This window comes from Petaurus breviceps, unplaced genomic scaffold (assembly GCF_028583685.1).
Source record: "Petaurus breviceps papuanus isolate PSGF00001 unplaced genomic scaffold, PetGlider_PUasm1.0 90700, whole genome shotgun sequence".
Lineage (NCBI taxonomy): Eukaryota > Metazoa > Chordata > Mammalia > Diprotodontia > Petauridae > Petaurus > Petaurus breviceps.
Window position 1 is genome coordinate 3,294,356 of NW_027187315.1, and position 27,606 is coordinate 3,321,961.

General features: G+C 44.4%; 1 protein-coding gene and 1 long non-coding RNA gene across 8 annotated transcripts in view; one reads left to right on the forward strand and one right to left on the reverse strand.

The window, feature by feature from the left end:
• The window catches only part of BCOR (BCL6 corepressor), a 158,849-nt gene that overhangs the window by 63,434 nt on the left and 67,809 nt on the right, over positions 1–27,606 (reverse strand). The window lies entirely within an intron of this gene.
• On the forward strand, positions 12,318–27,190 carry LOC138144409 (uncharacterized). Of its 3 annotated transcripts, none has more exons than XR_011163944.1 (2): positions 12,318–13,307; positions 26,849–27,190. It is a non-coding gene; the product is annotated as an uncharacterized lncRNA (long non-coding RNA). The 3 variants fall into 3 exon arrangements; XR_011163945.1 differs by lacking the exon at positions 26,849–27,190 and adding an exon at positions 15,521–18,384; XR_011163946.1 differs by lacking the exon at positions 26,849–27,190 and adding an exon at positions 13,767–14,219.

Sequence of the window (27,606 nt, forward strand, 5' to 3'; positions counted from 1 at the left end):
GAGTTATGGGGCCAAAGGGTAGAAATAACCCAATAACCCCTCCCCCACCTTTCCTGGGTAATTTCTTCCTCAGAAAGATCGGAGGGGCCACCTGGTCCTTTAACCCCTAGTTACTGAATTATCTATAGCTTTTAATTTTTCTTGGCAATGAGCAACTTTTGGCTCAGGCTCTTCACATAAATTTCCAGTCCATCACACCCGTCTTGAATAATGCCCCAGTGCGCCAAGCTGCCGCCGCATCCAGATCGCAAAGCCCAGCGACTGTAAGGTGTTCCTTGTGCCCGAGCCAGACCTAACCATCCCGGGGTAGGAAAGCCTAGCCCAAGAGGGGCCTGAGTAGTCTGGGAAAGCCTGGCACCTGACTCAATGACCTCCCTTACTAAGTGTTCAAAGATATATAATACTAAGGGGGGGGGGAGGGGAGAGATTTAGAAGAAGCCTTAATAAAAGGTGCTTTAGACATCGTCAGAAAACCTTCTAGAAATCAATCTGAAATGAATAAGGCATGTAAGAGGGCTGGAAGAAAAGTTTTCAAAATTTCCTTCTCATTCTTTTTTAACATGTTACTACACAAACATGAATTACTAGGAGCCTTTGAAATAAATGAAAAAAAGCAAAAACCAAAGTGGGCTTATATGGCCAAAGTGGAGTGGGCAAATATTCTATCTACCAGATGTTTTCTTTCTTTTTTTTAGTTCAGTTCTGACAATAGGCCTCTGAAATCATTCTATTTAAGTCCTCAAGTCTTTCTGTCAATTAAAAAAAATGCTGGCCCTTTCAAAAAAGCAGAAGTGAAACATATCTACCGTTTGAAACCCGAAACTCTGGGTAGAACAAGATCGTCAAATTCTGGTCAGAATTCAGTCTCTAAGCACCAGAACTTCGGGAGCAATTGATGCAAAATGTCAGGCACTAGCACCTTTCACTCACATGCCTTAACCTGGGAGTTTACCTAGCTACCTTGGATGGTGAGGCTGACCAAAGTTCAGCTTTCGAGATGTTTGCATCCTGGATAGCTCGATAAAGAAGTTCCAGAATACGATCTTTGAGAATGGAATGCAGGCTTTTTTCTTACCGGATTTCTGGGAGTATATGTATCTGAAAACTATCCCACACATTTTTTTAATCTCTGGTAACAAGCAGAAAGACACCTGGACTATTACGTTGTAAAGCTATTTTTTATAAAGACATTTTAGGTCCAGACATTAAAAGTTATTAGAGTGAACACACGTGAGTTACAGATGCACAGCTGGAGAAAAGGCCTCTGGTTTTCTGTGCTTTTTTTCTCCAGTCTCACTTTAGTAAAAAATCTTTTTGACATGGTATGGCCCTTTTATTCACAAAGTCTCAAATTATTAGAGGGTGAAAGTTGGGGTGTTCCTAGGGAAAGGGATAAGAAATTATCCGTGAACATGAATCAGAGAGTGAGATAAAGTGTTTTGGTTTTGTGGCTTACTGGGTCAAAAGGTCAGAGTTTTGGGGTAGTAGAGTTAGGTTGGGAGACCCAAGAACATCGACAGTTTATTTCTGATCTCCTCAACCCGTGGGGAAGAGGCCCTAGACCAAGTACCTAGTCGGCCTCTCCTCCCTCTCTTCCCCAACCCCCACTCCATGCACAAGTTTTTCACGGATATCAGTATCAAATGCATAATCCAGAACTTCTGGAAAACCTAGGGGACCAGAGAGGAATAATAGGTGGCTGAACTGATAGCGTTCAATTCCCTCTACTTCCTGGGAGCATGTTTGTGTTACTTGAAAAGTTTGCTAGTTAAAATAAATAGAACAAAAAGCTGTAAAAATGAAGTGGCCTGGCACTGAGGATTGGCACATGGTGGAAATCTGATGCTTGGAGAAAACAAGTCAGTAAATTTACCTTCGACTTAATGTGTTGTGTTCATTTTTTTTTAAATGGGGTCTTTCCCATATTAAGCTCTGTGTCACCACCAGGCACCTCCAGGCTTGAAGGGTTTTCTGCAATCTAATGAAGAAAAACTCCCAATATGCCCAATAATTTTTGCTGAATACTTTCCACAATATAACATAATTAAGGGGGATGGGTCACTTCCGTGCTGGATTAAGACTAAAAATGCCAGCTCTTGCTTTCTTCTGTTGAGGGACTCCTTCGAATTGCCCTGAGGCCCCATTTCCACCTTCTTAAACACAGAACTCAGGGAAGCTAGGTAACATTTGGGGTTGAGAAAGGAGGAGAGTGGGTGAAAATCTAGCTTCAGCGACCCCAGCCCCTTGCAAAAAACAAAAACAACCCACAAAAATACAAAACAAAATAAAAAACCCTCTAGGTCCTACCACATTAGGAGCTAATAGCCTTAGACGGCATCTGCAGCCCGTGCACTGCCTGACTCCACGCCGGCAGGGCTGAGAAGCCTTGTTAGACTAGGAACACACTGGAGCCCTCGGTCTGTACAGAGTGCTCAGGATCTCCTCCCCACCTCCTTTTCTCCTCCCCACCTCCTTCTCTCCCCCCCTCCCTTCCCTCTCCTCCCCTTCCACTAGCCCCTCAGGGAACTGACCCGGGGGTCAGGCCGCTGTACACAGCACTCAGTGAAGGGAGGATTTCAATGAAAGCCAGCGAGCAAGAGACTGAGAGAGCTAGCCAGTGAGCAAGAGAGGGAGTGAGGAGAGGAAAGAAGCAAAAAGCCAGGGAGGGAGGAAATTCGAGACAAGATATAAATAAATATTGAGAGATGGAGGTGAGACTAGTTTGGGGGATTCACAATTAATGTCCTCCCCCACCTCCACCTCCCTCATCTCTCTGTAAGTATACAGTATTTATAAAATATGACTAAGCTTCATGCTGGCAGCAACAACTGCTTAAAATTCGATCCAGGATCTCACACTCTCAGGAAATGGGCCAGGTGTTGAGATATGGGGTGGGCTCCAGGGAGCAAGCCCCAGGTCAAAGTTTCCTCTTTACAATGAAGTCTACACCAAGGTGACTTTAGGACCACAGGCAAAAATCAGCCACTTATCCTTGCCTAGCCCTATAGTCTGGCAGCAATTCAGAATCTCCTGGCCCTGTGTGTAAATGTTTAAGTGTTTATCAGCTTCTATGCAATTTGTTTGTGTATCCTTAACATTGTTTATTGTGGCATTTGGTTTTACTGGCTGTGTAGGAACCAAAATAAAAAAGGCAAGACAATCTTCCACTGTCATTTTATAGAGACTGCTCTTCATACCTCTATTATATACTGGAGGTGAAATTTTCACAAAATGTGAGCTCCTTGCCTCCCCAGTAGAAAGGATTTGAAGGATTACATTCATTGCACCTTTACTTTATAAAGATTAAGTCTGTCTATTAATATTAAACATTTGTCAACATCAACTCAAGTCCATCCATCACTCCTACCACCCCTCCCTCACACTTGATACCCCAACTCCAACACAGACCTTATGTCCCATAGTAAAATAACTCTAGGCAGATAATAAGTGGCATAGAGGAAGATTCATTTAACCATCCTCATCTCATTTTCACCTTCTCTTCAGTCTGCCCTCCATGCTTCCACAGATAGTCTAACTAGCTTCCTCCAAGGCACTCCAATGGCAACAGCTGAATATGTCTGAAGATCAGATATATCCAGACTAAGAAGTTAGTTGGGAAGATGTGAGATATCTTCCCCCAAACAATTGAAGTATACTTCGAATTATGGAGTGATTGTTTTGTTTTTTGCTTTTTAACAACATAACCTGTGGTCAGAGACACAAATCTTCAAGATAGTTTTCTAAGGTTGGGGGGGAGGGGAAGAGAAGAGGAAGGGAATGGAAATTAAGATGGGGTAAAAGAGTAGAGGAAACTTGAGTTGTATCTCAACATACCCAGGCTTTTAGTTAGAGTCTCACAAGTTTGTAGAACCCTGGCACAAAACAAGTTCCAGGTTTGTGAAATACCAGCTGCATGGCAGATGACCATTGTTTACCTTTCCCAGTTAATATGTATTTAGGGAGTTCAAAGGAAAATAACTGTATCAAAGTCTTGATTAGCACAGCAGATCTTGGGAGGGCAGAATCTTGCATTCTGGATAAGGTGGGATCAAGTCAAAGAAATGCACAATAGCTCTCAATCTAGACAGGGTTAGCTGAATGCTTTTCCTAGATAAAACTGAACACCATATCCCACCTCTGATGCTTAGCTTACTTAGGAAGTCTCCTCCTATACATATTTATTTTAAATCCAAGCAGCAGGGTAGGTGGGAAACTAGGAGTGGGATACAGGGCATGGGAAGAGAATCACAATTCAAAATGCCTGGATCCTCCTTACAATAGAAGTGAATACCAGGATCATCCCAGTAGTACAACCCTTGCCATTTTGTTTCTGAATTTCCCTATTTGTTGTGTCTCCACTAAAGGACCAGTAGTTAAGGAGTTGGGTATGCTGGTAGGTGGTTTCATCTCCTAAGCATCTTTCCCCTCTCCCCAGTCGCCATCCTATCTCTATTCTCTTTCCACTCCAAGCCATTGGCAGACCAACTCAATTAGGAAAACTCCAGTTGCTAGTATTGGGGATGCTGGAAAGGCAGTAGCAAGCTGCAGGGCAGCACTCAGGAGAAGCAAGACAGGAGTTGAAGACTATCTGCAATTCTGTCTGGTCCTCTTGGTTGGATTACAAAGATGCAAGCAAGGCTTCGGGCAGGTCAGGCCAAGGCAAAGGGGGGGGGGGGGGGGGGAAGGTAATAGTGGAGAAAGAAGGGAAAAGAAGGGAGCTAAATAATGAAGAGCTGAAAGGTGGGGTCAGCAAGAAGAATTCAGGGGAAAGGAAAAGAGGAGGCATCAGGTAAGGAAAAGCAAGGATGTACAAAGAAATGATCTGGGAATTCAAATACTGGTAGTTGGTAAGATTTTGAACCTTCTTCAAGTGCAGCAGGGACAACGATGAAGTCAGCAAAGGGGACAGAACTGACAGGAGCATCTCTCTACGAAAAAGCTCAAACCCGGGGGAAAAAACACACGGTACTTAAATGGAAGAACGGAGATTCCACATAGGCTAAGCAAGCCCGGGGCCAATTTTTATGATTCCCACTTTACATCTTCATCCACCAACCTAACATTCCCCCCCCCCCAAGTATTAGCTGCAAAGACATTCTTAAATCTTTTTTTTTTTTTTAAGGGGGCTTGAGATGGCAGGTAGTCTGTGCTGAAAAGCCTGAGAGAACCTTTAGTGTCTATGTGGTATGGAGGCATAATGCATAATGCACACCGCCTGGAATCCCGGCCATTAGTGGCCTGCCCATGACACAGACAAATGACCGCCAGGAGAAGAAAAATCCAGCTAGATCTAGAGTTTAAATATAACAGCGTGGAAGGAAAGAACGCCATTATTTAAAAGTGTGTTTTTGTAGACACTAGCATATATTTTAATGATCTGAAACAGGCGATGAATCTCAGACTCACTAGCCCCTTTTCCCAAAAGAAGTGTATGGGTGAAGGGGAGGATTATGAAAGTACAGGCAAGATAGTAGTTGATGGGGCTAGAGCTCGGAGAGAGGGGTTGGGGGGGAGTTTCGGTCTTCGAAGGGGAGGTCAGTCTGGAATCGGGGAAGGGTCGGGGGCAGACTTTGCTATCTCGGAGCCTGCCCCAGGCAATCTGGCTTTTGGTAGTGATTTGGTGATTGGTAGATCCAGTGGGGTAAAGTGTGCGGCGAGAGGGTGTCTTAGTTAGCTGGCCAATCTCCAAGAAGTAAAACATTCTGGATTTTTCCCTTCAAGGGAGGGTGGGGGTGAGAAGAGATAGCAATTGGGTTTTTGCCCTTAGGCTACAGTTGAGCAAGAAATGGCCTGGGGGAGAGAACAAATATTCCTACACACACCCCTGAAAGGCCCACATTTTAAACTGTTGAACCTGCTTCTCCCTATGACACCGAGGAGGACCCTCCCCACCCCCTCCACGCAGCTTAAGACAACACAATGTTTTTTAGCAATTAAGGCGAGATGGGGGTGGGTATAAAGATAAGCCACTTTTTTTCCTCCGTGCAAGTGTGAAAGATAAGATAACACTAAGCTGGGGCAAAGAGGCTGCTTACAACCTCCCCCCAAGTGATTTTGATCGGTCACTTCTTATCTCGCAAAAATGCTCTTTTCGAAAGCTGCATTTAAAAAGAGCAACAGAGTGCCAAAGGAAAGCATTTTCCCCAGGAAATGGCATTTAAAATTCACCTCCTTTTCGCCAGTAAGTACCTCCGAATCCAAGGGGCTCAGAAAGCAAAGGAAGACCTCAAACTCCCGGTTTTCAAAGCCAGCGCTTTGGGGGCAGGGGCTGTTCCGGTAATTAGGCTAAATAAAACCTAGGACGTGTGAATAGAATTTATTCTGCACCCAACCTCACCCTCTCAGGCTCTACCCACAAGTATTCCACCAGGATTTTTTTTTCCTAGTTAAGGAATAGTGTTTTTGTTTTACTAATCATTTAGTGTGTTGAAACTAAACAGGTAGTTGTATTTGGGAGGGTCACATAACTTTGTCAACATGTGGTAGCTGTTAATGCAAAGTAAGAAACTGTGCTGACTTTTACAGTTCCCAGTTAAAAAAAAAAAAAAGGAAAGGCACCTCCGCCACAGGATGCAGGAGCACCTAGGTAGTCTCCGGGTGGCAGCTGTCGTGGTTTTAAATAAAAAATACTTTTTGCACAAGAACATTCCAAAAGGATTGTGTTAACGAATTCGCCACTTGAGTTTGGTTCTCCTTGATGATGACTTAGGTCAAACAGTAGACGATTTCGATGTTAAAAGCCCAGGCCTAGGCAGCTGACTCCAGACTGCACCTGAAGACCTCAGGGATTCGCATTTCAGAAATCTTGGTTGGGGCCTCCCTCCTTGGGTCAATTCCCTACTTACCTTTAGATTCGAGGCCTACCAAAAGATATCCCTTATATGTCCAACCCTAGGTAGCAGCCTAGGACTCATCTAGCCAGTCCTCCATCCAGTCGAATCAGGCCCTGGTACAAAATCCCCTTTGATTCCCCACCCTCCACCCCCAATCATTTTTACTGTCTTACTCGAGGACCCCTCTCCATCTAGGTTTCCAATTGACTCGATACAGCACCCTAATATATGCACGTAGAAGCCCAAGTACACTTCCGAAGCAACCCATCCAAAGCTCCAATAGACATTTCACCCAAGCTCACTCCCGAAGGATGCGTAACGACGCCGTAAAACACACACATACACACACACCCCACAAGCACACACATACACACCCCCTCCACCCCCCCCCCCCCCCGCCCCCCCACACCCCCTCTACTCCCCCCCCACCACCGCCCCTTCTCCCCCCCCCCCCCCCACGGGGAGCTACCCTCTTCCCCCCCCCCCCCATCCCGCCGGGCAAGGAGCCTGGCGGCTGGCTTTCCCTCGGGGGAGAAGAGACAGCCGCCGCAGCAGCTGCCGACGACCCGGGAAGCTCCTCCTCTTGCCCTTCCCCGAGAAGCCCGGCCGCAGCGTAGGCTTCGGAGCGAGTGGGCAGCCGATGACAGCATCTGCCTCACGTAAGCCCCACACGAGCACGATTAGTCACCGCCAGAGTTCCCCTCGGGCGATCCGCCTGGCAGAGGCCCAAAACCCAACCCGGGCCGGGAGACTGGGAAGCGGAAAGAAGGGGACGTGGGACCTGGATGTCCCGGGCCCGGCCAGCTTGGGCTGGGTCCCGCTCGGCCCTGTGGAGTGGGGGATGGGGACTAAACTGGAAGCTAAGCCTAGTTGGGCCGAGCCGCTCCCTCCCTGGCGCCGCGGCTTTTCATCTCCCCGGCCATATCAGCACCCGCAGAGGCGGCGGCGGCAGCAAGCAGCGCTGCACTGCACTGCACAGCCCAGCCCGACCCAGCCCAACCCAGCCCCGCGCTCCCGCCTCCTCCTCCTGGTTCCATCCCCTCCCCCGCCCCGCCCTACCCGGGCTCAGGGCCTAGGCCCTCGCAGCCCCTCGGCTCTCCCTCCCAACCCGCCACAAACCCCCGCCTCTTCCCACAGCCTGGCAGCCGAGGCTGGGTTGGGGGGGGGGGAAGGGGGGCTGGGAGGTGTGTGTGAGAAGGGCGGGAGGCAGGAAGGAGAAGGAGGAGCAGCAGGAGAGCAAGCGCGCTTTCCTGTGAACTGCGGGAGCTGCCAGAAACTGAGAGGTTTCCCCGGGCGGGCGCTGCTCCGAGAGAGAAACACGGCGGCTGACAGGGTGCTTCCTCCGGCTCGAACTCGGGAAATCTGACAGTTGGAGCCGCCGCTGCAGTCACCAGACCCGGAAGCTCACCCTCTCCCATTGCATGCGGCGCCTTCGGCCACCGGGAGCGTCCCATGCTCCAGCATCGCTAACTTCCCTCTTCCCCATCTCCATAGGAGGAGCCCCGGCTGACCCAGTGCTGCCCCGGAGACTTTTCCGAGCCTGGGCAGGAAAGAGACAGAAAGCACCAGCAGCAGACCTGGGCCACCGGCCTCCCCACCCCCTTTTCCTCTTTTCTCCTCTCCCTTCCCCCTCCCCCGCCTCCCCCCCACCCCCCCAGGCCGGAACACCTGTTCTCCGGGCCCTACAGCTAGGGGCATGTCTCTCTTGGGAGTGGTTTTTAGCTAGGGTAGTGTGCAGGATCTGACGGGGAAAATGGGCCCCTGCAAAAAAAGAAGCCAGATAGGGTTGTCTGCTGGTTGGTGTGTACTCCCACCACGGAACATACCACGGGAGGTCTAAATTGGCTGTCCTAAGTAGTTGTTGTTTGGGGGTGGGGTGGGGGTGGGAGGAATAGTATCGGTCAGGGCACACTTGGATCTATTCCAGATTCTCTTTCTTGCCTTCAAGGTCTAAGAGCTGTCCACAGTAAAACTATATATAAAAATGTATATAAAACGTCCTTCCACCCCAAACTCCAGTTCAGAAAGATACCCTTCTTTTGCTACCATGATCTAGGGCCCCTAATCTGTCCCGGACATGGAAAAAGCCCAACGAAACACCTAATCTCTTAGCATAGGGGCCTCCAGCCCGAACTGATACTAGGCTGACCTCGATGACCTAGTCACACTGTTTTGGAAATGAGGCTGTGAAGCAGTTTTAAGATTGGTAACGCCGTCCCTTCTCCCAAACCTAATCCTTCCTCTCTGCAATTCGGCATGGAGAGTGGGGGTGGGGGGTAACGGTGGAGGAAGAACAAGGGGTAGGGAGCTCACTCAGCCTGAGACAACACTTGACCCCCTTCTCCCCACACACCTTCTTCGTGATCATCCCTCCCTGGCTCTTCTTAACTCGGGTCCGAGCTCTGGAAGGCGTTGTTGTGCCAGCGAGAGCTGATCTAAAGAAGCAAAGTGGGGTGGGGGAGGGAGAAACTCCCTTCTTTAATGAGAGTGCACACAAGGGCTGGCTGCGAGGATTATTACTGCACGGGCTGAGGAAGGCGGAGGGAGTGGGGGAAGGAGGACTGGGAGGCAGCGCTGCTTCTGCGGGCGTTGTGTGTAGCGGCAGCGGGGCCACGGAGTCTCCGCCTGTCTGGCTGCTAATCGCACGTTTTCTGATGTTAAAAAAGAAAACGAGACGTTGCGGCCGAGCTGAGCGCGACTGTGTGTGTGTGTGCAATGAAAAGATGGCGAAGTATCTTTCTCCACTCCCCTCCCCTCCCCCCGCCCCAAGCACTTTAGCTCTGGTCAGATATCACAGTCTGTCTATTCCTGTCCTTCCACTTCTTTCGGCTGGACACCATTCACTGCCAGCCGCCTCTTGGTGGGTCTGTACCATTTTCTACCTTTTGTTTTCCACTGTCTGTGCAAAATTGTTCTCTTTTGTCTCGAACTCTAGTTAAACTAAACTTCTGGTTTTAATGTAAGGCAGTTCGTGTGGGGAGGGGCCAGGGAATTTTGGCAGCAAAGGAAGGGAGGGACGGAAGGATGGTGGAAACTTCTCCGGCTGAGCTTCTCCACCGCTACCGCCCTCCAACACACAAACACATACACACCCTCACCCTGTGGGCCCCCACCCCCGATGTAGTGTCGCGCCTCCCCTTTCCTCCCTCCTTCAAGAGGCACCACGAAGCCAGGAAGGAGATTTGAACCGAAGGGCCCTAGAGACCACAAGAGCAGGAAGGAACCTTTGGAGGGTGTCTGTCTGCTCTGGAGATCGAAACAACGTAACCTACCCACTCTTTCTCGAATCTGCTAAAATCTCCCTCCCTTCCTGATTATCACTTGGGGCTTTGTGTCTGATCGGGCGGGGCGGCTGGGGGAGGGGGGGCGGGGAAGGGGGGTGGATGGAGAGGAGAGCTTTTCTTTGATTTATTCTATCTCCACCATCTCCAAACAACTTCATGGTGGGGGAGGGGCTAAATAGGGAAAACCTGAAATGAGAAAGAAGACTGAAGTTGAGGGCCTGAATTTTAACTGGAAGACCTGCTCCCAAGAGGAGTCAGCAAGTTACGAGTTTTGCTGGTGTTTCTGTCTAGGTGGGGGTGGAGGGCAGTGGGAGTGAAGGTAAGCAAATATAAAATCAAAGGGAGGGAGTGTGGAGTTGGCCACAAAGAGCTTTTTTATTCGTTCTCTTGAACCTGCAAGCCCCTCAACTACTCTCCCTAGGCTTACTGAGTGTTCCCTACCCCCCCCCCCCCCCCCCGTCTACTCTTCCCCACCGCCAACTACATTTTAAAAAAAAGCCACCTCCTCAGTGCCGAACTTAAGAGCAGGGTTAAGCTAGATCACCCAGGGTCCAAACAATCTACCTATATCGGAGCTGCTAGGCCGGCAATTTTTTTTTAAGTCTGCAATTAAGCGCGGCTTCACCATCTCCTCTTTTAGTGCGGATTATGTCAGATGCACATGGCCTTGTGCTCCGGTCCGAGGCCTCCACGATTAGTCACAGGCTCACTTCGCCCCTTTCCTAATCGGGCTTTCCCAGCCAGCGTTTATTTGTGGCTGACTTCAAGGCTCTGGCATAGAGCCACCCTGCTGGGGGGAGGAACCGCAGGGCGCGGGTTTTGGAGCCTGCACCTATCCCAATACAGTACACCAAGTGCTAGTGAGGAAGGGTTTAGCCTTGGCTCCTCTCCCTTTCTCTTTTCTCGTCCCCCTCCCTCCCCCAGAGCTGGCGAAATCTATTTGTGTGGTTTCATTTGCATAAAAATAGGACAAGTGTTTCTGGTTTGAACGCAAGAGGCGAAATCCTTATTGATGTGTCTGTGTGGAGCCTTCGGTTGTCGGAGCAGTTTGATTTAAGGTGTTTGTGTTGCCTTCTTCGAGAAATTAGAGGAAATTCTTATCAACGTGGTCTACCTGACTCCCGCAGAGCATTCATCTTCCCTGCTCCCTCAGTCTGGGCCTGGGCAGCCCTAGTTCATACCGAACAGGTTGTGTAGGGCAGGCAAGCAGCCCATTATTAGTCATAAAACTGGGCTACCTAATCACCAGCTGCCAAAGCGTTTACGTGTGGCGCTTCCCAATGTTTCCTTTAGACGTCACGGGCCTTCGTCTGTTTCGTGATCCTGAGATCGTGTGTCGCGTGATGTGGTCTAATAAATTGTCTGCTTCTTCATTTCAGCTGCATTGATTTTCTCTCCGGGGTTTCCGCTGCCCCGCTCTTTAGCTGTGTGGCTACAGCCAAAGGGAGCTTTTACAGCCGGTCTCCAGTTTAGGCAAATATAAAGGAGACCGGCCCAATGCCTTGAGGCCAATAAATCAATCATTAACTCGGGTGCCTGGCTTATCCCAAAAGTAGCTTACAGTGGGGCATGACCTGGTAAGAGGGAGCTAGGAGCAGCTGGAAATGTCCCTCCGCCTTTCAGTTCGGCAGGCAGGACCGGTAAAGGATGATGTGGACCCTCAACCCCTTCCCTTATACCACTCAACTCTCCCCGCCACCTCTTAAAGCCTTCCTTGGACATAGGGCAGGACAGGTTCCTGTCCTTTAGGTCCACTTTATATATGGTGAATATTAACTAGAAACTCTTGCGCCCAAAGGCCAGCATCTCAGCCAAGGCCTGCTCTCTAGCAAAGAGCTTGCTCTAGCTCTTCCTCTCCCCTCCCTCCTGGGGATTTAGCACTGTCTCTACCCTCTTTCTGTGTTACCCAAACCAAATAACCACTACTAGTTACCATAAAACCTATAGTCCACTATCCTCCTGGCACACGATGGGTTAAAAGCCACAACTCCACACTGGCTCCTCCTCGGACTCGTAGGAAAGGATCAAAGTGCTTACTGGGAAGGAAACACAAACACACTCAGAACTCGGTTTGAAAGAGGCCAAAGTTAAAGTAATTCCTCAGAGGGCCGTGTCGACTGACTTTTCATACTTTGGTGGGGGGGGGGGGGGGGGGGGCGCTGGGGGGGGAGGGGGAGGTGAAGGCCCGTGCGTGATTCCTTTCACCGAGTTTCCCCAGCCGGGAAAGAGCCAGGAGAGCAAGAGAGAGGACAGAACTAGGATCCGTGCCAAAGGGCCTTAAGTCGGAGATTAGTCACCGCCAGGCCTCCGGTTCTCACGTGTGAGCTCGGGAACCCGGGAGGGAGGCTCCCCCACCCAGGCCCGGACGTGAGGCCGTGCCGGGCCGGGCCAAACCAAACCAGGGGAGTAACCGCAACCTTAGCAGGCTTCCAAAAGCAAGGCGGGCGGGCGGGTCGAGGCTTCTTAGGCTTAGCGGCGAGAGGAAACAGGCAGGCCTCCTCCAGTATGAGCTCTTAGCAATCCAGCTTCCGTGAGCAGACAGTCCTCCTCCTCTCTCTCCCCTTCCCTCCCTGCCCGAGCCCTGCGCTGTGTGATTTACTTTCTGCCTGGTTGAGATGCAGATATTCACTTGTCAGTTCAAGGGCAGGACAGAAACTCTGCAAGCAGAGTCTTGCGAACAGGAAATCTCTCATTTACAAGGTGCTGCCTCCCCTCCCATCCCCATACCATAAAAAAAGAAAGGCACCAAACCCTAAACAGACAAATAATGCACGGAGACTCAGCACATCACTCCTTCATCCTTCTCTTTACACAGCCCAGGACATGCACACGTTTCTGTGGATGCATTCAGGGCAGTCATCTCTTCCTCCGACCCCTCCCCCCTTCCTTTTCCAGTCTGGAATCTGGGTGGTTGGTCCCTCGCTAGAAGCTCCAAATGCTGACTTCAGTGGAGACAGAGGCCGCGACATCTCTGACTGTAAGAACAGGGCCGAGCCGGGCGGGAGAGCTGGGGTGGGGCTCGGAGGCTTTGCACTCTGATGGCGGAGTATTTCTGCTCCTGCACGCAGCACTCAGAGAGAGATCCTGGGGGAACGGGCCGCCTCGGAGGTTACATGTTTTCGTCTGTGGCAAACTAAACAAGAATTGTTTTCTCGAACCTAGTACAGGAGGAGCCCGAGAAGGCTCCAAGGTCAGTCCTGTCCAGTGTTTGGAGTTTTGAGGGGGGGGTGGGGGGTGTGACTATTGGAGGAAGAGGAGGGATGGAAACCCGAGGACTGAATTAAATACCAGGAATTTCGTGCTAGGGAGTCGAGCCAGTCTAGACTCAGACTCTCAAAGTTACTTCGGAAACTCCATTTTTATTTATTTATTTATTTGTTTATTTATTTATTTATTTACTTGCTTATTTATTTATTTGGCTCCTACCCCTTCGATGAGGGGGTTGGTGGGGAAGAGAGAGATGGAAAACACAAAGGACTCTTGAGGTCGGCCTGCTATCCCACTTCCCATTACTTTTAATTTCTTGATTGGAGGTTGTTTTTATTTTTTCTTCCTTACAGACTAATGTAAAACATGTTGGTTTGGGCTGGGTAGATTCTTGTCCTCTTTTCTAGATATTTCTCTCCCTCTCTTTTTTCTCAACTCTTAGGAATCTTGGAAAGCCTAGAAAGGCAGGTTTTATTTACTGGAGGCAGGGGATGGACTGACATTTGGTTTTTGCAGATATTTAGTAAATCAGGTAAAGTTTTATTATTTACCCATTTATTCTGCATTCTAATAGCTAGCATTTAGCTAAAAGTCTTATCTTTTTAAGAACTACGAAGGTATTAAATAAAAAGAATGTATATATGCCCTATATTTTTTTTTCAACAACTGTGCTTTTAATAGATCTAAATGGTACTTCAATAAAAAGAAACTTAAATTTGAGTTTTATAAAAAGTTTTCAGGAGGTTCTTAAATGCAGTCACCTGGAATATTGTGATAGTTATTTTTAAGTATTTTCATTTGGATTTGCTTTTCCTCTTGGGACAAATGCATGCAGTTTATTTAAAGTCCCACTGAAATTTTTAGAAGGTGGGTTGGAGATTTGGGTCCCAAACAATCAATCTCTGATAATAGAACTGGGTTAGTGGTGAGGTTTTAAAGGAAATTCTTGACAGTCGGAACAAGGCTGGTACCTCAGCTCAATATGTGGTCCAAAGAAAATGATATAGAAAAGACTGCATGCCTAAAAGCAAAGTCCAAAGTCATTTTTATGTGCTTCTGTACATGTATAATGTAAATAGGAAATGACTGCTGAAAGGTCTTCATCTTCATGGTTCTATCTAGGGTTATGGCAGAAGAAATTGTGAATGTGGAGCAGATATCTTCTAGGGAGGCTGAAGTAAGGTCTCATAACACTCCATGAATGTTCCATTTAATCCATTTACAGAAGCCTTTTTGCTGTTACAGTGTCATTAGTACCAGCATTAGCAGGGAGACCCTGCAAGTAACATACTTGTTAAGAGAGTATGTGCCCCATCTGAAAAAGCAGAGGCTAATCCTCTAGAAGCAAAAAATGTACTATATAACCTGCACAGCACACCTCAGCTGTTACCAACCATTTTCTGTCATTAATTTGTGGTTGTTACTTACTAATGTCAAGAAATTATGGAGAACAGATGAGAATGTATTTTTATTCTGGGATCATAATTCAGGACTGGAAGGGGGGACCTGAGTAGTCATTGAGGCTGGAGATCTTTCAACTTTTTCCAACAGATACCCTCAGTATGTAGGATACCTCTAACCATGATACCACTCTGCTTAATAAATTCCAGTGGCTCCCTATTACATCCCAAATCAAATATAAAAATGCTCTTTCTCTGTGAAAGCCCTTCACAATCTGGCCTCTTTCTGCTTTGCTAGTCTTCTTATATATTTTACTCCCTTCATGAATTCTATGACCAAGTAGCATTGGCCACCTTGCTGTTACTTGAGCAAGTCACTCTCCAATTCTGTGCCTTTCCATTGGCTGTTTGCCCATTATCGGAATGCTCCTCACCTCAACTTCCTGGCTTTATTCAAGACATTTCAAATCCCCACCTAATGAAAAAACCTTTCCCAAGAACCCTCCACCACCATTGCCTTCCCTCTTCAATTACTTCCTTTTAACACTGTATATGTCTTGTATGTACATAGTTGTTTACATATTTTCTCACCTTTTAGAATGTGAGCACCTTAAGAGCTGGGTCTGTGTTTTTGTCTTTCTTTGTATCCCAAGCACTTGCCATAATACCTGGTATATAGTAGCTTAACAAATGCTTGTTGACTCAGTGATTGATTGGCAACATATATGTGTGTGTGTGTGTGTGTGTGTGTGTGTGTGTGTGTGTGTGTGTGTTCTAAAAATTATGTACATTGCAGGGCATCTAGGTGGCGCAGTGAGTAAAGCGTCAGCCCCGGAGTCAGGAGGACCCAAGTTCGGTTCCGGCCTCAGACACTTAACACCCACACACAAGGCAAAAAAAAAAATGTACATTGTAAAACTTCAATCAAATTATTAGAAGAGGATGAATAAAAATGAAATATTGTTTGTTCCTATAATCATTAGGGAGCCCCTTGAATCTTTTGAGTAGGAAGTGACATTGTTCGATTTATACTGTTGGAAAAATAAATTTGTGAGCTGTGTGAAGGATTATACTGGAGAGAGACTTGAGGAGACCAGTGAAGAGACCATTGAAGTAGTATTAAGAGGACTGAGCTTGAAATAGGGTGGTAGCTGTGAGTACAGATAAAGGGGTATATGTCAGAGATGTTGTGGAGATGGAAATGAGATTTGGCAAGGATATGTGGAGTGAGGGAGAAGGAGAAGCTGAGGATGACAATGAAGCTGTGAACTTAGATGACAAGAAGAATCACGGAGCCTTCAACAGAAATGAGAACACTTGGAAGGGGAGTTGGTTTGGAGTGTGTACTGGGGAAGGTAATATGATGGATTTTACAAGGAAGAGCACACCAGCTCATTCTATGAAACTCGTTCTCTTTCATTCTAGAAGAAAATGGGGGAGGTAGGGCTCTTAGGGCCATGGGAGAGGTTTCTCCATAGCCAGGAGGTTGGGAATAAGGGTTAAATTGAAGATAAGCCCCATAATTAGCTTTGCAAGGTAGGTGGGAGGCCACTCTGGTTGGTTGGTTACAGACATCTTGAAGTCATACCATTTCTCCCAGTTTAGAGACCCCTCCTCTAGACCAATAACATCATTCAACAGATAAAAGATTCTAAGTAGGGGTGGCTAGGTGGTCCAGGGAATAGAGTGCTGGCCCTGGAGTCTGGAGGACCTGAGTTCAAATCTGGCCTCAGACACTTAACACTAGCTGTGTGACCCTGGGCAAGTCACTTAATCCCAATTGCCCTTCCTTCCTTGCTCCAAAAGGCAAAAAAGCCAAAAACAACAACAAAAAAGTTTCTAAGTAGTAAAGCAAAGATGTGAACCCTTTTACAGCAGAATCTGTTAATAGTTAATTTCTCAATTAACCAAGGTTCCTTCTTCAACTTCATGTAATTTGTTTAAACAAAGCACTTATTATTAACATGATCAATAGCATAATAGTATCATAGATATGGAGCTCAAAACAATCTTAGAGTTCATCTGATCTAGCTTACACTCAGTCTTTAAACTTTAAAGAGAGCTTTATTTTACATATCTGATACAAACTTCACCCTACCCTAACATACTTAATGACATAGGTAGTAAAAAGTATTATTATTGCCATTATATAGATGAGAAACCTAACTGAGGATGGTTAAATGACTTACCTAAGGTCACACAGAGCTAACTGTTGAACAATCCTAGGACTTGGCTCCAGAGCTTCTCTAATGCTACCTATAAAACTTTGTTAGGTTAATTATCATAAAGCACATAATTTACTTATGGGGGGAATGGTAGCCATAGTAACTGTATAGTGTTACATTTTAGTCACCATCAAGAATCATAGACCTTAGGTTCTGTTTTTTTAAACTCTTCTCTCACAACACTCCCCCTTCCAAATCAAGCATTTCCGGGCTTCATCTAGAGATTCTCTTGGTCTGTTTTTATAATCTAAACACTGGAACAAATTTTTTTTTAAGAGTTTACTTCTTCCTGTAATTAACACTGCTAGTGATATTGTGAACATATTTTTTATTTTGCTCTCTGAATAAAAGATCAAGCCTTTTACCATGTGGACCTAAAAGGCTTCTTTCTATATGCCTTAAGGATGGAAAATCCAGTGAAGATTTTACATATCTGCAAAACTATAGATAGAAAACTTCTTGGCCCTACCATATTCAAACTGTACTTCTTTAGGATTTTTTTTTACTAGCTTGTAAATTTGAGATTGGCTTTTTATATTTATGAAAAATGTTTTTCTTTCTGATTTGAATTTTACTCTGCCCTACTCTCGATTGTACAGCAAAGGTAGTATAAATTGGGTAAGGGAAAAATAAACTATTCTTCTTGTTTCTCTAAAACTTGATAGTACTGGAAAGGTGGGAAGAAGAGGGTGTAATTTGATTTTCTAGCCCACATTACTAACAACCTCCAGTCACTACTACTTCAAACTAGTCAACTTTAGCCATGTCTATCTCTCTGGTGGTTCTACAGCTTCATCATAAAAATATGTTTCGGGGCGTCTAAGTGGCACACTGAGTAAATAGCAGGCCCTGGAATCAGGAAGACCCGAGTTCGGTTCTGGCCTCAGACACTTAAACACCCACACACAAAAAAAAACTAGCCGTGTAACCTTGGGCAAGTTACTTAACCCCAACTGCCCTCCAGAAGACAAAAAAAAAAGTTTCAATTGAATGTGAGAGAGAGTGGTCTATTTTTTAAGTCCAGACAGTGTGGCCTGATTTCATACAGACATTGGATTTGCTTCCTTGGTCCTTCTGAGATTTCATATTTCCTTGCATAGCTTTCTGAAATATAGACAGCAGAATCAAGATGATGCCCATTTTTCTGTGAGGTAAAACTTGGGATAACATATGCCACAAAGAGCTGATGATTATCACATTCAGACTAATACAGATAATTAAGTTTCTCAATGAACCCCTTTTCTGGGTTTCAGCGCCATTGTCTGAGCTCCCACTGTTTGCATATGAAATCCATATGACTTGCCTGCTAGCACACACATAAACCTCCCACAAAAAACCAATCCCCCCCACCCCGTATCTTGAAGATCAATCTGTACAATCTGTAACATAACACAAACACAGTCTCCTCAAAATAGCCACTGTCCTTTGCTCCAAATCTGATTGTGATTTATTTATTACTGAATTTCTTCGTGAATTTACTTCTTTGTTTATGCATTTGTTTCACAAGATTCACCAGAGTTTCTCAGTCTTGGACATAGTCATCATTGCCACATGAAAAATATGCAGAAGATAAGTTTCTGGATGTGAGTGGTATATTATAGGTTTCCATCCAATCTGAGACAAATTCTTCAATTAAAGCATTGTGTTATAAATGCATAGTGTTGGATGTGGAGGCAGAAAGACCTGCCTTATATGCTCACAAGCTCTGTGATGTGGGTAAGTTACTTAATCTCTTAGCCTCAGTTTCTATAATGTGAATAATATACACAGGATCTTACATTTAGAGCTGGGAAGAAATTTAGATGTAACATAGTACAAGCATTTGGTTTTGCAGTTGAAGAAATCGAGGCCCAGAAATGAAGTAATTTACCCAAAGATACACAGGTTGAAAGGATTCAAACTGAGGTCCTTGGATCCCAAATCCAGGGCTAACAGCACCTTTGTTACAGGTTATTGCAAGGACCACATGTGATAGCATATAGAACATACTTGTAATATGGCATTTTTGTACTATATAAAAGCATCAGAATTGGACTTGAGTAAAAAACAAAAAGCCTGATATGCTAGACAGATGATCCTTGAAATGTTCTATTGTTTAGAATATAAAATCAGCAGTTATTATTTATTAAGTATTCTAAAAGCACAGAAAACAAGGTCACGGTGTTTTAGGGTAACAATTATCATGAACTAGAAACATAAAGATGATCCTTATATACTTGCAATCCTGTCCTATGTACAATTCAATGAAACTGAATATAGATTATTTTTTTAAAGATGAAATATGAGTTCCTTCAGTGACAACTCTAGCCTTTTAGAAGACTGGGAAGGAGGGGTGGCAAAGTGAATAGAGCACCAGCCCTGGAGTCAGGAGGACCTGAGTTCAAATCTGCCCTCAGACACTTAACACAAAAAAACTAGCTGTGTGACTTTGGGCAAGTCACTTAACCCCAACTGCCCTACCTTTCCCTCTCCAAAAAAAGCAAAAAAAAAAAAAAAAAAAGACTGGGGAGGAACCTGTTATACTAGAGGGAGCCTTGGCCTAGGAGCTAGGAGAGTTCTTTACTACCACTAACTAGTCATGTAACCTTGGGCAAGTCACCGAATCTCAATTGTCTTCAGTTTCTTTACACTAAAAATGAATGGATTAGACTAGAATCTCATCCAACTCTAAATTACATCATTCTCTTTAAATGATACTATTATTCAGACCTTTTCCCATACGACTACTTCAGTATTTACACTACCTACCTACTTCAATACTTGAAAGATATATGAATTTTTAAAAAGGAAATTTTACTTTTTCAGTTAATAAGAATTTATATTCTTTCCCTTCTCCCCTTCCCCAAAAAGTCAAACAAGACAATTCCCACATTGTCCATGTCCCCAAATGTGTCTTATTCTCTATTATTTAGTCCATCACCTATTTTAACAGGTAAGTAGCACAGACTATCATCATTGTCATCATCATGGTCATGAATGAGCTCTCTGGAATCTTGGTGGTCATTGAGTAGAGTTAAGTAGCGTTAAGTCTTCACAGTGCTGATGTTACTGTATAAACCCTTTTCTTGGCTCTGTTCATGTCACTCTGCATCAATTCATAGAAGTGTTCCTAGGTTTCTCTGAAATTTCTTCCTCCAACATCTTTTCTAATGGCACCAATAGTATACCTTTGTATTTATATACCATGATTTGTTCTGCCATTTCTTAATTGATGGCCACTCCCTTAGTTTTGAGTACTTTGCCACCACAAAAGGAACTATAAATATTTTTGCATATATGAATTCCTTTCCTCCTTTCTTGGATCTCAGGTCTAATTATGGTAGAAAGATTTGTGACTTTATCAGTGTGGGTACTCTGTCCACTGACACAAGTTGCAGCCCTTTCCGGCCCTTGGACAACAGATAATTTCCAACTTCATTAGACCTGCCAGAATTTGTGCCACACTGACATAGCCTTTGAAAAAAACCATCATTATCAGAGGCATCTGATAGGACTTTACCAAGAGACTAATGGACTGCCTTGATGACCATGACCCTTGCAATTACCCTATTGTCTAGAATTTGGGTTTAAAGTCCAGTGTTTTCTGGAGGTCATTGTTAAAGATACACTAAGTGAGTGATACATTCATATAACCTTCATTCAGCTTCTTCCTTAACCTAGCACCAGATATCTTGGCAGGGATTAGGTTATCAGAATATGAAGCTAGAGAGAGCTGGACTCAGGATAGGTAAATTTGGTAAGAAGATAGAGGGACTCACACAGAATCAAAGCTAAAAGGGCTTTTGGAGGTTAAATTCAAACCATTCCAGATCCAGAATACATTCTATGTTATCCTCAACAAGTGGTCATAGAGGTTCTATGTAAAGATCTCTAGTTAAAAGAAACCCATTATTTCCAGAGGAAGCTCACTCCACTTTTGCACAGCTCTGGCTGTTACAAAGTCTCTCCTTATAATCAAGCCTAATCTTGCTCTTCTGCAATTTCTACTCATTTCTGCTAGCCCTGACCTCAAGGGTCAGGAGAAAATTGTGAAGGATGGGGTGCCTTGAATGACGCCAGATATGAATAAATATACTCTTAGGTAGAGAAGGGCAGTAGAAAGGCACTGAGGGAAAAAATAAAAATAACACTGGGGAAATTTTGCCTGGGGCCAGACAATAATAAACCAGTAATCAATAAAAAAAATATTTAATTACTTTTGACCAGTTGGACCGTGGTCAAGTTTTAATCTAAGTTCCCAAACTAGAATTGCTCTTTTTTAATCATACGAACATTTTCTTCTCGCCAGCTAGTAAAGGGAATTGTTTTAGTTAGCCACCAAAGCTGTTTCAGACCTCCGGGGGTGGAATTAGGTATTATTATGATTTTTTTGTTACTACCTGATAATTAGGCAGGATTGAGATTTGCTAGTACTTCATTTCTACTCTGACCATCTTTCTAATAACCTTTACTACTTTTCAATGCTGGCCATAGATTGATTTTATTATGAGAGGCAAGATGGCCTAATAAGTGGAGTGCTGAACCTTTCATCAAGAAACCTGACTTCTGGGGCGGTGTCGAGATAGAGGAGTAGAAACAAGACCTCCTCTCCCCTCTGGCATCCACCTTCCCCATTCATGTAAAAGGGGACTCTAAACAAACTTTGGAGCTACAGAACCCACAAAATGACACAGAGTAGCTAACCTCCCACTGAGGACAGCCCGGCAGGCCGGCATCAAGCCACCAGCTCAGTGCTCTGGGAACAGAGCCCAGGCCCAAGTAAGCCAGAGGTTTTAGCTCCAGGGCTGGCCTGACCAGCCGCCAGCTGGAGGGACTTAAGATCAGCAGCAGTTGTGGCCGTTTCCAGAATTATCAACACATAGATTCGAAGGACAAAGTGAGAGGTCAGTGCAGTGTGGGCTTTGGGACCCAGTAGTTGGGAGTGCATCGGCTTTTGCCCCCAGGGTGAGAAGCCACTAAGGGCCGCAGCACAGCCAGCGCCACATGGCAGCTTCAGGTCTTGGCCTGCAGAGAGTGTAGGGGGACCAAGCACCAGTCTGAGGGATAATCGCTCTTGCTTTAAAACCTGCTTGGATCTGGATTGCAGTCTAGGGTGGAGGTCCTGGGGTGTATGACCAGCTTGCCAGAGCGTGTGGAGACTTCAGCAAAGGCTCCCAACTAATACCTCCGGCAGCTGAGAAAACCCCAGCATTTGGGACGGAAGCCCCCCTGTCTTGTCTGATAGCAGAGTCCTACTGTGGCAAAAAGCCCAAAAGTCAAGTAATTGAGTGGCAACATGCCCAGGCAAAGGAAACAAAGCAAACAGAAGAACCCAACATTAGACTCCTATTTTGGGGACAAAAAAATCAAAGCATGGAACAGGAGGAAGACAGTGAAGTCAGAACTGCTGCACCAAAAGCTTCAAAGGGAAATACGAGCTGGTTACAGGCCATAGAAACAGAAAAGGGAAGTGGAGGAAAAATTGGGAAGAGAAATGAGAACGATGCAAGAAAATTATGAAAGGAGAGTCAACAGCCTGACTGAGGAAAATAACGCCTTAAAAAACAGACTAACTCAAATGGCAAAAGAGGCTCAAAAAAGGCAATGAGGAGAGGAATGCCTTAAAAAGCCGAATTTGCCAGATGGAAAAAGAATCTCAAAAGCTCAATGAGGAGAATCATTCCTTCAGAATTAGATTGGAGCAAATGGAACCTAATGACTTTCTGAGAAATCAAGATGCTATTAAACAGATCCAAACAAATGAAGGAATAGAAGGCAATGTGAAATATATCATTGGAAAAACCGCTGACCTGGAAAATAGATCCAGGAGAGATAATTTAAAAATTATTGGACTACCTGAAAGCCATGATCAAAGAAAGAACCTAGAAATCATCCTCCAAGAAATTCTCAAGGAAAACTGCCCTGATGTTTTAGAGCCAGAGGGCAAAATAGAGGTTGAAAGAAGCCACCGATCACCTCCTGAAAAAAATCCCAAAAAGAAAACTCCTAGGAATATTACAGCCAGGTTCCCAAAATTCCCAGATCAAGGAGAGAATATTATAAGTAGCCAGGAAGAAACAATTTGAATATTGTGGAAACACAATCAGGATAACCCAGGATCTGGCAGCTTCTACACTGAGGGATCGAAGGGCTTGGAATATGATATTCCAGAGGGCAAAGGAGCTGGGATTAAAACCAAAAATCACCTACCCAGCAAAACTGAGTATCATGTTTCCGGGGGAAATATGGTCATTCAGTGAAACAGAGGACTTTCAAGCAATCCCGATGAAAAAAACAGAGTTGAATAGAAAATTTGACATAGATACAAGAAGCAAGAGAAGCGTGAGAAGGTAAACAGGGAAAAGACACCATAAGGAACTTATCAAATTGGAACTATTAACATTCCTACATGGAAAAATGATAATTGTAACTGATGAAACCTTTCTCAGTATGAAAATAGTTGAATGGAATAGAAATATATATAAAGGTGTATGTATATATATATATATATATATGTATATATACATATATATGTCTATATCGGAAGTATACGGCCACATATGTGAATGTGTGTATTACTTAAACGGTGAAATTAGGAGGTGAGAGAGGAATATAATGAGAGGAGATGGGGAGAGACAGAATGGGGCAAACTATCTCATATAGAAGAGGCAAGGGAAAATAGGTACAATGGAGGGGAAGAACAGGAAGGCATAAGGGAATGGGTCAACCTTGTACTCATTGAATTTGGCTCAGGGAGGGAATGGCATACACACTATATAGGGTACCTCACCCTACAGGAGAGAGGGGGGATGATGGACGGGAGGGCAGGCTGGGGGGGGGGGGAAGTTAGAAAAGTAGAGAATAGATCAAGTGGGAAATGGGATAGGAGGGAGGGAAATATAATCAATCTTCTACAATATATCTACTATCGTAATGTCTTGCATTAGCTACACATGTACAACCTATACTGAACTGCGTTTCTTCCCAGTCAGGGTGGGTGACAAGGGAGGGAGGGAATGAATCTGGAATCCAAAGTTTTAAAATAAAATGTTTAAATATAAATATATATTATTAATAATACTATTTTACATGTAATTGGGAAATAAGATATACAGGCATTTTGGCATAGAGATACACCATGCCATACTGGAAAAGTCAAAGGTGGTATGAGAGAAGATATGGGAGAGAGCAGATTGGAGGAGGGGATATAATGTGGGACTGCTATTTTGGGGCAATGGGTAGGGGAAAAACGAGGAGAAAATGTGTAACTCAAAATCTAGTGGAAATGAATGATATAAATCAGAAGTTAATAAAGTATTTGAAAAATGACAAAAAAATAAGGAAAAAATAAATCAACAGGTATTCATTAAATGCCTACTATGCATTCAGCATTGCATTATCTTGAAGGGGATACAAAAAGCATTCTATTCAACAAATATTTATAACAATGTGAACTCCTTTTTCTTAAATTTTTTCTTTGCATCCTAGATGTCTGACACAGTACATGACATAGCAGATGTTTAATAAATACTAGCTGGTAGGTGTCAATTGTGTGGAAGACAGAGAGACAGTGTGTTATAATAGAGCCTTGGAGTCAAGAATTTGTGGGTTCAAGTCTTAACTCTGACAAAAACTGGCTGTGTGACCACTGGGCAAGTCACATAATCAGTCCCTCCATGAAATTCTAAGAAATCATCTTAATCTGGGGTCTGTGGATAGTTTTCAGAGTGTCTGTGAATTTTTTCTTTGATTCTGATAACTTATTTCATATAGTTGGTGTTCTTAGAAATCCCTATGTATTTTATTTGATACATTTAAGAACATATTCTAAGTAGGGATCTGAAGGCTTCACCTGACTGCCAAAGGGGTGCAACATATAAAAAAAAGTGAAGAAACCATGATCTATTGTGATTATAGTCAAGGTTGCAAATCTGCACTGGTAGCTTCTCTATAAACCATGAGTTTTTCAAATTAATGAAATCACAGATGGGGACATCCTCTCCCCACCAAAATGTTCAGAGCACTTTGCTAGGTAGTAATGACAGATAAGAAATGACACAAATCTCTGCCTTCAAGGAGGTTACATCATTAGAGGAAATATGGGTAACGTAGAGAAAGCAAAGTCATAGGAGAGTTGGAGAGATGTGGACAGTGTGCTCTAGGAACATCTGAGGGAGAGAGAGAGAACACTTCCAGAGGCCAGAATCAGGGAAGCTGTCACAGCAGCAATGAGCTATAAACTGAGCCTTGAAGAAAGAGAAGAATTTGTAAAGTAAAAGCAGAGGAAGGAGTATATTTCTAGGTATCAGGGAAGACCTGCTCAAATGTACAAAGAGTGAAGGGTGATAGTGGTTCCAACACAGGGTGGCCCATCCCCTAGGAAGTTTAGCACTCATCCCACATAGAATTTGGAGAAAGGCATGCCCCCCTTGGGCCTAACAAAATTTATGCCCAAGAATAGAAACTAGAAGGATGAGATCCTAAGGGTGCCAGCATAGAGATGAGTGTACTGCATAGAGAAACAAACACAAGATACAGAGGTAAGAGGTAAGGTAAACACAAGGTAAGACAAGGTACAGAGACATCAGTCACCATGGAGAGGGAGCATATTCCCCCCATATCATATAGGGATCCTGTGGCAAAACCCTGTTCAAACTGTATGTTATAACTTTGCTGAACTGGGAAGACCGTATCATTTTGCATCAGTAAAAATATTTTGGTAGCTATGTAAAGAATGGATTGGAGGAAAGAGACAAGGGACCAATGAGGAGACAATTACAGTAATATAAGCAATGGTAATATGAGAGAAGAAGAAAAGACAGATAAGAGATATTTTGAAGACAGATTCAACTGGACTTGGGAATGGATTGAATTTGGGAGAGGGGTATAAGGTAGATGGAACAGTCAAACATGACTCCAGAGTTTCCCCAGACTAGGTTCTGGTACCACAAATAGATAAAAGAAAAGGGAAGGAGAAGTGGATATAAAGGAGAAGATAAAATGTTCTGTTTCAGATCTGTTGAGTTTGAGGCTGGTTTTGTGGGATATACAGCAGATGTCCATAGTAAGTTGGAAAAGTAGACTACTTGGCAAGGTAAAAAACCATATTTAGAGAGGGATGGTTATTAAGGTTTGGATAGATAGGGTTTAGCCAAATTCCTGAAGGCCTTGAAAACCAGGAAGAGATATAGCAGTCCATAAGATAACCATTCCTTCTTACTGAGATCCATCAATGTAGGCTTGCAAAATTTCCCTCAGAATTCCCCACTTCATTTTCTAAAGACGGAGGCAGTGCAGATTATGGGCAAATATATTACCTCTAGGATAGGTGCTTAAGGTCCAGTTACCTGCTATATTGTATATTCTTTTTCCTTCCCCCTCCTGTCTCCACTTTGGATTTTTATACGAATGCAATCAAGTTAAAAGGAATATCAAGGCAAACTTGGAAGGAAAAGGAAAGTCATGGGGCACCGGGAAGCATGACGCTAGAGACAGGGAGGAGCATGTGAAGACAGGGAATGACAGTCTCACTTAATGTGCCTTGTCACTAGTATGTGTGGATAGAGACTGTACAGGAGTCTCCGGATTTTTTTTTTAGCACCAATTGACAGAATGACCACTTTCTGCCCTTTTTGCCATTATCTTGATGCCCTAGGGAATGTCTGCTGAGGCTCATAGAGGCATTTTCAAAATTTGAATCATTACTTCCTACCACGTTTTTTTGTTTTTAATACCTGAGTTATCATTTGGCTTCCTGGGCCCTTTCTACCCCTTTCCCCTTTCTTTCCAATCTCTTTAACCCTTTTAAAAATTAAGAATAGGAACTCAGTTCTGAAACATGGGGTGAGGTTTACAAAGTGCTTTTCTTACCACACATTTGTGGGGTAAGTAGTGTAAGAATACTTGCTTCCATTTTACAGATAGAAATGAAGGTCAGAAAAGAGAATGATTTGCACAAAGCTGAAAATCTAGTAGGCATGAGAGCTGGGACTCAAGCCCAGATTCGATGACTCCAAATCCACAGCTTTTTCCACCAGACTCTTCAGGCTCAGGAGCTGCTCTTCTTGGCCTTTGGAAAAGTAACCAAACACACATTTGAACTGCTGTCAAATACCTTCTAGGCTTCTCTCCAGTGGCTGTCTCATTCATAATGGGAGGAAAGGAGAATGGATCAGTTTTGAAAGCAGATTTGGGGATGGGGATGGAGGAGGGAGAAGAAACCTTGTACATGGTAGAAGTTCAATAAATATTTGTCGATTAGATTGATTGGCCTCCTCTCTCTGTACATTAGTAATTGGAAACTCAAACCTTCCTCATGACCACCAAGTCTTCTCTGCTCAATATTCTGTTACCGAGTGGGAGGATAACAAGAGGCAGCTGTTCCTGTGGCTATTTCTTAGAAGAATCCCTTATCATTGTATTATTGCCTTGGTCTTCTCTCCTTGCCTCTCAATGGAGAGTTGAGAAGACACAGAAAGAGGTTGCAAGGTTATCATCACTCCCCTACAAATTGAAGGCAATAAAGATAATAACTATTCACATTTATATAGCACTTTGTAAAGTGCTTTCCTTACCACAAGCCTGTGAGGTAGATAATGGGAGGTATTATCTCCATTTTACACATGAGGAAAACTGAGGCTCTAAGAGATTTGCTGATACATAGCCCACACAGCTAGGA